Here is a 13,984-nt window from a genome sequence, read left to right as displayed (position 1 = left end):
TATAAAACCAATCCATGTAGGCTTCTATCAAAGGAAGATTCATTTTGGAACTTTGTCAAAATACAGCCCTTACTACACTGCAAGTGTCTGGGGAATTCCACTGTACATAGTTCAGGACTTTATAAATAATGATTTTGGTTTTGTCAGACTTTTTAAGTCTCTTTATTTTATTATTACTAAAATTTTCACTCAGAATCTGGTAAAGGTCAAGCGCCTGACTCTATAACTCTTATCCACAAAGGGTAAAGTATCTTTCAAAGTGAAAAGCTAAGAATGTTAAAAAATAGACAGCAATTTAAATGCAAATCTGGGTTCTTTCTTGCTTTGCATAGATGCAGAGGATCATTCTGTACCACTGCATAAGGCACGTAATGAGAAGGAGAGAGAAGCAGTTGGTAAATCTTGCCCGTGAGATAATTCTTAAATGTCTTGAGTTTGGTTTTGGCTATGCATCTGGAAATTTCTGACCATGGGAAGAATATGTAGCTCCATCAAGCTGAAGTATTGTTTCCTTCCTTAGGGGATTGTATTTCTATATTAAATCTGGGGCCATTGAATATCTTTGGATTTTTTTCGTTTCCTAGTATATTACAAATGAAGAAATTAGGGGGGTGGGGAAGCAATAGCCTGACAGCCAGAAGAAAATAATACCTAACTTCAGGGGCAAAATTATAAAAGGATGGATTAGGTTTCTTCCTGTCAGTGGAGATGATCAATGACTGGTGTAACTTCGCTTCCTAGTGGTTTTATTTGACCCTTCGTGGTGCTTGGGAACAGTCACATGGGCTCTCTGTGTAGACAACTCAAGGTAATTATTTTCTTGAAAAACATAAAAAAAGAACAGCACAGGACTCAATTCTCAGTTGGGATGAATCAAAAGAAAAGTTGAGAGAGAAATAAAGTTTATATCTAAAGGAGAAGGAAGGCTTAGATAATATGTTGCCAAACTTGAGAAATTTTTTTTTTTGGACATATAAAAAAATAACAGTAGCCTGGGTACAGAGAACACTGCCTAGAGAATGTCTATCATAACCAATCTCAATTGTCAAGGCCTATTTCTCCATTGACAGGCAGGTTTAGTGCCTGTAGGACTGAAACTGAAAATAAAAATGGTATAAAGAAAATAGAAGTTGTACTCTAGTTCATATGCCCATATGAAAAGCTGCCTTATGTGCAATTTGTTTTCAGATGGTGTTTAGTTTCTTAAAGGAAGGTTCTTCCTCTACACCTATGAATGTGCTCAGTTGTCCATATTATTTTTGAAAAAAAAAAATCTATTCTCTATCCTGCTACCCTTTAGTTGATCAGTCCTGTTTCAGGTCTGCATTCAATTATTCATTCATTTATTCATCAAATATTTATTCAACATCTATGGACGAGGTGTGGAGCCAAAGCAGAAGGGAGCTGCTCCCCACCAACCGTGAGGTGACAATCCTGGATGAGCTAGAGCACATTATTCAAATAGTCACACAAATAAATGTAAAGTTAGAAATGTAATAAGTGCTAAGCGATTATTTAATTGAAGACATTAAGGTAGTCAAGGATGTAAGGGAAAGTTCCTCTGAGGAAGATATGACTGAGATGCTAAATGAAGAAGCACTAAAGTGGGGGGGAGCAAGTGTGAAGCCAGAAAGAATTAGAAGAGAAGCTTTCTAGGCAGAGAAAAAAGCATGGCACCTGTACTCACTCAACGTTTATCAAGTTCTGTGTGTGTGTGTGTGCACGCGTGCATACAGACACGCTCTTACAGGGAGAGAGACAGAGAGAGACACAGAGAGAAAGGATTTTCTGCCCTTGGTGGAGCTTGCATTCTAGTGTAAAGCAATTAATAAAAACTTAATAAATGAGACTTTTTTTTAAAAAGCCTGTCACAGAGTGTAGAGGAGAACAGTGCCTCTGTAGAGGGTCAGTGTGGCTGGAGGGCAGGGAAAAACAGCATATGGTTTGCGACAAGGCTGGAGAGGCAGAAAAGAGCCCGGCTAGCTAAGACCTTACAGGTCAGGTTCAGTTGTTCTTTATTCTAAGAGCAATGGAAAGCCATCCAAACAATTAAGTAGGGTACTGAAAAGATATTGTTGCAAAGGTGTCTCCACTGCAGTGTGGTGATCAAAATGGAAGAGAGCAAGAGTGGATGCAGAGAAGACAGTTGCAAAGCTGAGGTAGTGATCCAGGCAGCAGTGGGGGAGCAGAAAAGTGGCCAGAACAGAAGGGGTTCAAAAGTCATATGAGAGAGTTGGCAGTGGGATAAATCTGAGAGGACATGGGTAAAGAAGAAGGAAGTGTCAGGGATAATTTTAGATTTCTGACTTGTATACCTGGATAGATGATGAGGTTAAGGAACACAGGAACATGACTAGAGTTCCCTTTCATCATTTTGAAGTTATAGTTTGTACTTACTGCCTTCACTTCCTTGCCCCCATTCATTTTTATGGCACTTGTGTTGAATTCTGGACATACATTTCCTGTGATGGCCCTCTTCACTCTCTCCAGGAATCTCTTTACCACCCAGTTTGGCTTTTTCACAATCTTCATGATCCTTGATTATTCTACAGCATTCAACACTATGGACCTTCTCTCTCTCTATTTTCTCTGTCTCTGCCTTTCTGTCTCTCTCTCTCTCTCTCTCTCTCTCTCTCTCTCTCTCTCTCTCTCTCTCTTCTCTTCTCTCAAGTCAATAAATTAAAATTAAAAATTAAAAAAAAATCCTGCACAAGAATTACCTAGGAAGTTTTTTTAAAAAAATATCCACTTATGTGACTTATATTTAACAAGGTCTGGAAATTTAACAAACACCCTAGGTAGATCTATTATACATAAATTTTTGAAAAACTGCTCTAGTCCCTCCCACCCCTATTTTCTTCTGCATGGACCTTCATAATGAATAGTTCCAAACATGACCTTGATCATGGGACTTCCCTAATCACAGCCCCTCAGTGGTTCTTCCTTAACCAACAAAATAAAGTTTCCCAGGACTGGACATCACCATCCTCCAATATGTGCTGTCCAGATAAATTTTCAGCCCAAACTTTACTTCCCTTCTTCCACCCTGTGTTACAACTGAGCTATACTTCTTGCCATCCCGAAAACATATCTATGATCCTCATGTCTCTGTCTCTTGGACTAACCCTTTCAAACATACAAGAAAGGTCTCTCTCCTCTTTCATTTTCACCTGTCAAACTCCCACAAACTCTTCAATAGCCCCTCCTGGGTAAAACCTTCTCTCATCCCTTTTTCATTTTTCCTTTCTCTTTCCATTCCTTGCTCTCCAGGCTAGAAAGGACCTCTCCAGTCTCTGAAGTCTTTCAGCAGGTTTTACCTTTTGCTACTTTCTTATCACATAGTTATACACATACATCATTTTTTTAAATATTTTTATTGATCTCGGAAAGGAAGGGAGAGGGAGAGAGAGACAGAAATATCAATGATGAGAGAGAATCACTGATTGACTGCCTCCTGCACACCTCACAATGGGATCGAGCCCACAACCCGGGCATGTGCCCTGACCAGGAATCGAACCATGATCTCCTGGTTCACAGGTCGACACTCAACCACTGAGCCATGCCAGCCAGGCCATTTTCCTGTTTTCTTCTACTTATAGATATCATGAAGAAAGTGCATTTTATGAAAAGACAGATTTATGGAATAGAAATAGAGGTGGTTCAAAATCCACTTAGTGTGTGTCCTTTAACAAATTATTTCATTTTTCTGAGCTATATCTCTATTTGTTAAGTGGGATAATGTCACTTACATTATAGGATTTTGTATATTGCATAAGTTCTATAAGTTGAGTGTCTTGTCAAAAGTCAACCCATGTGAAATTGCCTATATTCAATTATTTTCACCTACAAAAATGGGAATTTTATTATAGCTAGTAGTCCTCTGTATTTTAGTAGGTTTTCCTTTAAAATATCGTTTCATGCTGTGCTTTGCATCCACTTCACACATCAACTTTTTGCCTATTAAATATGTATATAATATGAATATTATAATGTTATCACTCTTGTCCTGAAGAAATAATTAAAGAGAATGCCACCAGCACCAAGAAGGCATACTATTAATCTACGTCAGTGCTTAATCTTGCCTGTTCCTTTTTCAAAAGCAGGTGAACAAACAGCTATTTTAACAGTAAGATAAAGCAAGCTCTTTTCTAATGAGAGAGTTCTGTTAAATAAAGGTCAGCAAGAAAAGTAACAACACTCATTGTCTCTTGTTTATGGTCCATCTGGGCATCATGGGAACTTGCTCAGATTTCTCTCCTGAGCAATACCTTACCCTGAGTTTATCTAAATCAAATTACATCCCACTCTGGCTGGGATTCTTTGTTATTAATCAGAATAGCAATGATATTTTCAACTGAAATTTCTAAGAAAGGTATGCACATTTTGCTTCTTCAGCTATCTTTCTTTACCACTGCAACATTATGAAAAAGCCTCTTGTCTAATTAACCCAAAGGAAACTCTTAGCTTAAGAAGGTCATTATTACAATGGTTATAAAGGTAAATGAGCTAGGAAAGAGTTGATATTGCTTTTATGTTCTTACTAAGTGTTAAGTCTTCAGACTTATCAGCCCAAGGAAAGAGTCTTTGTGGAATGTTCCCTTGTTAAAAATAAAATAATTGTGCCATCAAGGTATTATGCTAAAGGAGGTTCTCAAGGAGATTACAAATTACCCAGGAATTATGTCAAGATCCAGGAGTTAGGAGTCAGATAAATGCCATAAGAAAGGTACACAGTGCTTTGGGTATTTTCATGGGTAGAAAAAGATTACAGATAGAAGCTAAGAAAAGAACAAGCCTCCAAGACGAAACATAAGTATTAACAAGTTATAATTTTTCCTCCCCTTCTCTCTTCTTCTCTCTCGCTCTCTCTCCTTCCCCTTCTCTCCTTCTTCTCCTTCTTCTTCTCCTTCTTCTTCTTCTTCTTCTTCTTCTTCTTCTTCTTCTTCTTCTTCTTCTTCTTCTTCTTTCTCTCTCTCTCTCTCTCTCTCTCTCTCTCTCTCTCTCTCTCTCTCTCTCTCCCTCTCTCTCCCTCTCTCTCTCTCCCTCTCTCTCTCTCCTCTTCTTATGTGGCAGTTATGTTACAATGAACAAGTTAATTAAGATCTTTGTGCCTTACTTTCATCCTCAATAAAATGGGACCAAGATACTTGCCATCAAGAGGTTTTGTGTAAATTCAATACAATCATGTATGCAAGATGGCTAGCATAGTGCAGCATGTAGTAGCTTCTCAAGGAATGCCACCTGTTGTTATTAATGTGGATAATCCTGTCAAATATTATAGAGCAAAGAGAATGTACTTCGGATTTTGTGCTTTTATATTTTACCAAGTCAATGGCAAAATGGGAGATCACTTTTAAAAACAATTTTAAATATCAAAATTAGGTTCAATGGCATTAAAAGACTGAGCAGATGGTGAGGAAGCAGGTTATTCTTTCAAGGATTTTTTTTCCTCCAAAGGAAGGCAAGAGTGAGGGCAGTTGACAAAAGCCAGTAAGGAAGCAGGGGTATTATAGATATTCTTTCTTCCCAGAGGCTGGCTATGAGGGCCTTTTGGTAGTTGATGAAATATCTTACCTTATATTGTACATTACATATGGAATTCATCTCCTATGAGTCACAATTCTGGGTGGTGTGTGGGCATCATCACCCTCATTTTTAGACAGGAAAGCTGAAGTTCAAAGACATCGAAAGTACCTGCCCCAAGTCCTCACAAGTAATGGCAGACCCAGCCTTCCAGTTAATTCCTCTGACTTTAAACCTAAGGCAACACTGCCTTGTGTAACCAGGAACCAATCATCTATGCCTCTGGAGTCTGCTTCACCAAGACATGGACATTCCCAGAGAGAATAGCTGTTCAGTTTTTTTAAAAGTATCTTTATTATTGAAAATATTACAGATGTCCCCCCTTTATCCACATTGATCCCTTCTAGCCTACCCACACCCCCCCACCCCAGGCCTTTACTACACTATTTTCATGTCCATGGGTTACACATATATGCATGCATGTTCTTTTGTTAATCTCTTCCAACCCACCACTACCTTCCCTCTGAGATTTGACAGTCTGTTCCGTGCTTCTGTGTTTCTGGGTCCGTTTTGTTCATCAGTTTATTTTGTTCTTTAGATTCCACATGTGAGTGAGATCATGTGATACTTGTCTTTCTCTGATTGGCTTAGCATAATACGCTCCAGGTCCCTCCATGCTGCCTCAAAGGGTAAGAGATCCCTCTTTTTCACTGCTGCATAGCTTTCCATAATGTAAATGTACCACAGCTTATTTATCCACTCATCTACTGATGGGTACTTGGGCTGTTTTAAGATCTTGGCTATTGTAAATTGCACTGCTATGAACATAGGAGTGATTATATTCTTTCCGATTGGTGTTTTGGGTTCTTCAATAAATGATATTGGGAAAATTGGACAGATACATGCAAAAAAATGTAACTAGACCACCATACACAAGAATAAACGCAAAATGGATAAAAGACTTAAATGTAAGTCGTGAAACCATAACTCCTAGAAGAAACCATAGGCAGCAAAATCTCACACATCTCTCATAGCAATATGTTTGCTGACGCATTTCTTAGGGCAAAGAAAACTAAGGAGAAAATAAACAAATGGGTCTATATCAAAATAAAAAGCTTCTCACAGCAAAAGAAACCAACAACAAAATGAAAAGGGAGCCCACTGTATGGAAGAACATGTTTGTCAATGACACATCTGATAAGGGTTTAAAATCCAAAATATATAAGGAACTCATACAACTTAACAAAAGAAAGACAATCCAGTTTTAAAATAGACAAAGGGCCTAAACAGACATCTCTCCAAACTAGACATAAAGATTTCCAAGAGACATATGAAAAAATGCTCAGTCACTACTCATCCGAGAGATGCAAATCAAAATGACAATGAGATAATCACTCACATCTGTCAGAATGGCTATCATCAACAAATCAACACATGACAAATACTGGAGAGAATGTAGAGAAAAGAGAGCCCTAGTACACTGCTGGTGGGAATGCAGGCTGGTGCAGGCATTATGGAAAAAAGTATGGAGTTTCCTCAAAAAATTAAATGTGGAATTGCATTTTGACTCAGTGATCTCACTTCTAGGACTATATCCCTAGCTGTTCATTTTTTACATGCTCATGGTTAACAAGACTTTTGCAAAATCTACAAGGATACACACCATTTACTGAGTACTTTGTAGGTGATAGGAACTTTGCACAATAATATCAGCTGTAGTTTGTGAGCCCCGAGTAAGTGCAAGGCATTGTGCTAAGCATTTGATATGCATTATTTTCTTTCATTTATAGCTCAGAGCAGCCCCAGGAGATTAGTGCTTATATGATTCCCATTTTATACATGAGAAAACTGAGGCTCAGAAGGAGTGACCAGCTTGCCCAAAGGAAATAATATATTTTGTAGGTAGGATTCAAGCTGGAGTCAGCCTAACTCCAAAATTTTCAAGCCTTGCATTGGACACCTGCTGGCCATTTGACAACTTTTCTGCCCAGGTGCCAGTATGCACAGGCCTCAAGTGTGCAGACCTGGACTGTGAGCCTGTCCAGAGTTTCAGGAAGCAGAGAGCACGTGACTCACACACAAAGGTCTTACGAGGCAGCTGACCCAGGCAATCAGCTTTCCTATGGATTAACATCTATCTCTGCTCTCTCCTTCTCCACTAAGTAAACCCCTAATGCACGGTGCTGGCCCTCTTCCAGATGCTGACCAAGGTTTACAGATACAATTCTCAATGGTAGCTATGAAAGAATGATTTAAAAGCACTCATACCACAAGCTACCACACTGAAAAGTCATGAAAGAGGAAGGAGAGTTAGGCAAATAAGCAAAATGTTTTGTTAACAACTTTCACGTATTTTTCCTTAACATAGCATCAAATTGTTTTTCTATTATTCTGCACTTTTATCTTTTGAATAACAAAACAAAAAAAGACTCTATTCTTCTGCCACCAATTTCTAAGATAATTCAGGTTGATATCCCCTTTCAGATAAAATATAAATTATGTTCCAATTCTCTTCACCTAATACTTTCCATAACTCAATATGACCTATCGGTGGTATCATAAACTTTATTTCCTTCCCATCTCATTTTCCCAAAGTCAGTGTGGCATATGAGCTACTTTCTTATGAAATCACCTTACCCATCTAGGTGGAACTTGGACCATAAGTCCTTCCATTCCCATAACTTTTGTAATGTTTTTAGTAACTGTTTTAACTCAAGCAAATATAATAATTATTTTTGCTTTTGCTTTTTGTTAGATTATAAGTATTCAAATATTCGATTACCCTGAAATACTATAATTTGTATTCAAAAACAAATGACCTAACCCATTACACATTTTAAGCCTCAATAGTATGCTAGATTTGTGAATAAATACCACAGTGAATTCTGACAGTACCCTTAATGGTGCTTAGATTTCTTTCTCCTTTGATAGGTAGTGCAAAGTTTGATGTTATCCATATTTCAAAGGAATAATAAGAGCTAAGGTTTCTTACTGGTAGTTCTTTAATAAAGAGAAGCTGAAAAAAATCTACCCTGTGCCACAGTGTTACCTTGGCTGATTTTTATCACTGCTTGTCAACAATCTCTTTCTAAAATGTCATTGAATTAATTTATATTCACAAAGCAAATTTTAATAAAACATTAAAATGAGTTTCAAACTGAACCTTCACCTAAAACTTGAACTTCTAAATTGCTATTCATCTAAAGTCAGTTAAGATTTATTACAGATATATAAAATGTGAGGAAGGAAACAGACTTCCTCTATTATCCAACCTAGGTGCCATCTGGCACCATGCTATGAAAAAAAAAAAAATCTGGTTTGAAGCTAGTCTTGGTCTGGATGTGTTTTTACAAGATTTGATGAAAAACTATGAAACATAAAATAGATTTTGGCCAACATAGGCTTTTAGGATTGCCTGTTGAAAACAAAATTTAAAAACAGATACATGGATAAGCCACGTGAATGCAAGAATGATGGGGGATGGATAGATAGATAGATAGATAGATAGATAGATAGATAGATAGATAGATAATAGATCTATCTGTATGTGTGTGTGTGTGTGTGTGTGTATATATATATAAAATAAAAGAGTAATATGCTAATTAGACTGGACATCCTTCTGGACAACCTTCTGGACGACCTTCCAGATGAAGCTGTGGCAGGCGGGGGCTGAGGCAGCTGCCGTGGCAATGGGGGCCAAGTCCCTTGCATGAATTTCATGCATCAGGCATTGGGCCTCTAGTGTGTGTGTATGTGTGTGTGTGTGTGTGTGTGTGTGTACACATACTAGAGACCCGATGCATGTGTCAACAATCTCTTGCAAATTCGTGCAAGAGTAGGCCTTCCTTCCCCTGGCTGCCGGCACCAGCTTCATTCAGGTCATCCAGAAGATCATCCGGAAAGAGGACGTCAGGTGTAATTAGCATATCATGCTTTTATTATTATAGATGTATCCAATTATTTTATATAAAAACTCTTAAAATTTCATGACTGAATATTACAAGAATCATTTAAACTATGAGTGATTTATAAGGCAGCATCTTGCGTTTCCATGAAAATAGAACTTTCTGTTTCAGAAGAAGGGACATCAATAAGGAACAGAATCCTCTAGTTCCACATGCTATGGTTTCCCCTATTCATAACTCACATTTGAATGATCTTTCATTTGACTCTTTTGCTCTTTCAACTCCAAAGATTTATGTGGGTCTGGAGCTATGACTTCTTCATCTTCATTTTCATGCAGAAAGTAATCATGGAAGTTCTGTAGGAGAAATCATTATCCATGATTTGTAGCCATTCCATATCCCATTTTCTTCTCCTTTCTTCTCCATCAGTAGAGTTCTTTTTTTGTTTGTTTTACTGCAAAGAACATGTTATTTTATATACCCCTAGATATACATTTTTTCTCATTAGTTATTACATAAGTGCTGCCTGGTGCCATTAGCCAAGTGGTATGACAATTTTATATTCACAATTCACGTCTATGTTTACAGAATTTCCATGATTTACTAAGTACATCCATGAAAATTCTGCCCAAGGAGCTCTTGTCCTGCTGAACTTCTTTGTCATATGGCATTTACATGTTAACACTGTTTTATTATCACCTCTGCATCCACATGTTCAATATTTTCTTCAAATATAACACAGGTGCCAAGCATGTCTCATATTCTCCAGCAAAGACATAACTCTCCATTTGCAGAGTGGGCCTCTCAGTATAAGTCCCCAAATCTTGCATTTATTTTCACATTTTGAGAGAAAGTCTGAATCAATAATAATTCCTGATAATTCCACCAAAACCAAAGGCTCTATCTCCTCTGTCTCCTTCTCCCCATCTCTCCTGACCCTGCCCTTTGACTGCTGCCATGATCCCATGGCTCCAGAGATTCTTAATAGCATTAGGTGACTGTTCTAATTGTTTTCCCCAAAAATGAACCTTGAGAGAAAATAAAGGTAGATGGGAAGAGAGAGTATATAATTGGAATAAATCATTGAAAAGAAACATACCAGAGCCAAACTGTTTTATCAAAAACTATTAAAATTAATCGCTAACATTTCTTGATTACTCGTTTTTGAGCCAGGCACTATACTGTCATCTTATCCTGATGACAAATGTATGAGTAGGTTTTCTTATCATCTCTGCTCTTCAGATAAGGAAACCAAGGCACAGAGAGGTCCAGAAACATGTTTAAAATTACATAGTTAACAAGTCTTAAAAACTTGGGTCAATCTCAGGTGATCCAATCCTGATTCCAGAGACTGTACTGAATTACCATGGCCAAGAAATTCCAAAGCACTATGCCTTTAAAATAATAAACTTTAGAGCACTTGATAGCAGGTAAATTTGAATGAACTTATAATAAGAATTCAAGTTGAAATATTTATCAAAGTTAAATCCTGAAACTATAACTGTTAACTAAAACACCATGCCTATTCCTCATCAGTTGTTTTAGAGTGATATTAAAATTATAGTGATAAATATCACTATATTAAAATTATAGTGATATTTGTAAAGTATATAAACATTTATATTTAAAGAAAAAAAAACATTTTTCTTATCTGAATCACCTAGAACCTTATTAGAAAAGGCAATTCCTTTCTTTTTCTCTGATGCCGAATAAATAACCAACTGCAAATCAACTTAATTTGATTCTTTTAAAACAATCAATTACTGGTTCCCTTTCAAGAGATGGCACCTGTGCTTTTATTTACACTGATTCTATGAAACAAGTACACTGCACATTCAGAGTCAGTGGCCTAGTAAGATGCTAAGATTGATAAAAAGATTAGAAGACATCCTTTGCCCTGAAATTTCTTGCAAACTAGTATTGATTACTATTCAAAAGAAAGTACTAGTGTGTTCCCCAAAGCATATGGGTGTTGTATAAAGAATATAGGTCCCTTCCCTCTGCAATTGGCTTTATCATAGATAGGAGTTGCCTAGAGAGGACCTCATGAGGCTGTGGAACTAATCTTTCTTCAGCAGTTAGCTAAGAACATATGACCAAATCCAAGGTTCTTGTCAATTTAATTGGGATTTTTTTTTTAAAGAATTCAGTGCCTTCAGGATGAAAAGAGAAATTATGTAAATGATGGACTGACAGACCAGAGGAACTGGCATATTAAAAAAGTGTCCTCACACACTTTACCTGAAAGCCACCACACTACCTGCTGCTCAGGTTGACTCTACAACTGGAAAATTACAAGAACAATGAGAGTGCAAAGAAAGAATAAACAGAACATTGTACTACTTTTTAGGAATAAAATAGCTCTTCACTATCCACAAAACTTCCCCTAGAAAAGGGTCTTTTTCCCTGGTCCACTAACTCCCAATGTATGAGCGAAGGATATAATTTAATCTAATGGGCTCCCATGGTATTAAGAGCCTGAGGTTTTATATCTGGATTTGACTCCTTCTCTTCTAATACTAGCTATGTCATCTTGGATAAGTCATTTAATATTTTCAGTATCAGCTTCTGCACCTATCAAATGGATTCTCACAATACTGACCTTGAGGTTGTGTTGGGAGGTTTGAAATATATATATATATATATATATATATATATATATATATATATATATATTACCTGATATCAAGGGGTTAACAATTAAATAATTAAACCTGTATGTGCTGTGATATATTAAATAGTAGAATGTGACAAATCTCATACTAGACCCATGAAGGCTAATTTTGACTGGGAGTTTGGAATAGCTATAGTATAGAATACCACAGCAAACTGGATAATTCATCTGTGGCTTAAAAAAAATGTTTAAATAAGAATTAGAAATGAGGAGGAAATAGCTGTCTTAAAAATTACAAAGATAAAATAGATACAACTTAGATATAGAAAGTAAAAAAGAGAGGGGGAAATGACAGAAACCCAGAGTTTTCAAGCCCAGAATACTGGGAAGACGTTGATGGTCAAAAGTCAGTGAAGGATCACAGAGAAGTGAGACTGTTGGAAGAGCATGAGCTCCGTATGGGATGTGTTGAGTTTGAGGTGAAGTAAGGACATCCAGGTGAGGATGTCTCCTGTGAGATTTCAGAGCCATTTTTATGGATGTGATCATTTAAACTTAGGCAATCACTCTGGGGGAGAGAACAAATCAAGACTTTAAGGACAACTAGAATAAAAATTGGGAGAGGCATCTACACTTTGGGGATTCAGAGAGATATAATATTAAAAGAACTTTTAGGGACCTGGGAAAGATATCAAGAGAATCTAGTCACAAAAGCCCCGGAAAGGGAGAATTTCACAGTCGAAATGGTAATCAGACATATCAGAGAGCCTGGGGATGGGGAAGACAGAGGGACTTTGTTGCCCATGCAGCAACTTCAAAGAAAGCCATTTCAGAAATGACGGAAAGCAAAAGGTAAAGTGAGAGGGAGGACAATGCATTAAATCATAGCTTGAGGGACAATGGAGGGTGTTTTATTAAGATAACAGAGGCTAAGCACATTTGTAGATTGATGAGAAGGAGCCAGTAAAATAGATCAAAACTAAAGAATAAACAAAGGTTAATTAATATTTCAAGACCCTAGAGCACTGGTTATCAAGCCTTTCTAAACACTAGACTCAGCTAGAACTCTTACAATAACACTAATGCCTATTCCTAATCTGCAAAAATCCTGGTTGAATCATTTTGGGGAGGGAGGGCATCTGTATTATTTATTAGTGCTCCCAGCAATTCTACTATAGATACAGCTATGAGAACCACTAACTTAGAAGAATTGAATTAAGGTCACAATAGAGGGTTGCTTTTGGATGACAAAGTCTCTCTTCTTCCTCTAATATAGTAAAGAATGAATTAAGAGCAAAAACATTTTGAAAAAAAAAGGACATTGAAAGAACTCATGAGAAATGGTTTGTCTGAGAAACTAGAATGTAAGATGCTTAGAGTAAAGTGGCAGGAATAAAGGTGAGTCATAAAAATAAAAATAAAAAACAACTTAAAATATCCCATGTGACTACCAGTATTCCACCAGGATAAATAAGGTAGTTGCCCATTTACTGCTTCATTCTTTCTATGCTTATTGGTTGACCCACTCCCTGGTACAGAAAAGACATTGGTGTCTTCCTTGTTCATCTTAGAAAAAAGAAGAAAAAGAAAGTGTATAAACATGAAAGATCTAGAAGAACAATAAATTTACAGAGCTGTAGGGAAGACTTAAGTAGTAGTGTCAAGAGAGAAAACCTAAGCTTCAGGTTCAGATCTCTGTGAAATCGCTTAGAACTTCTCCATGAAAGCACCTTGCAGGCCACCTGACCCAACTCCTCCCATTTACATAATAAATTCAACTAGGGTTCAGAGAGGTTCTGTGATTCAGCCATATGAAACAACCAGTAAACACCACCCACCAAGGCACCTTGGAATTTAATCTTCTGATTCCCACACCAGTGTTTGCCGATCCTGCACACACCCTGCCCCGTGACCTCTGTGGTTGAGATTCCCAGCAAGCAGA

At 37.3% G+C, this 13,984-nt stretch overlaps 1 pseudogene; it reads right to left on the bottom strand.

Moving 5' to 3' along the window:
• Positions 1-9,549: 9,549 nt before the first annotated feature.
• LOC118675768 lies at positions 9,550-10,395 on the bottom strand (annotated as a pseudogene).
• Positions 10,396-13,984: the final 3,589 nt, after the last annotated feature.

Source organism: Myotis myotis, unplaced genomic scaffold (assembly GCF_014108235.1).
Source record: "Myotis myotis isolate mMyoMyo1 unplaced genomic scaffold, mMyoMyo1.p scaffold_m19_p_2, whole genome shotgun sequence".
In the NCBI taxonomy this organism is placed as follows: domain Eukaryota; kingdom Metazoa; phylum Chordata; class Mammalia; order Chiroptera; family Vespertilionidae; genus Myotis; species Myotis myotis.
The sequence above is the reverse complement of the archived record's forward strand: the minus strand, read 5'-3'. Positions and strand labels throughout refer to the sequence as shown.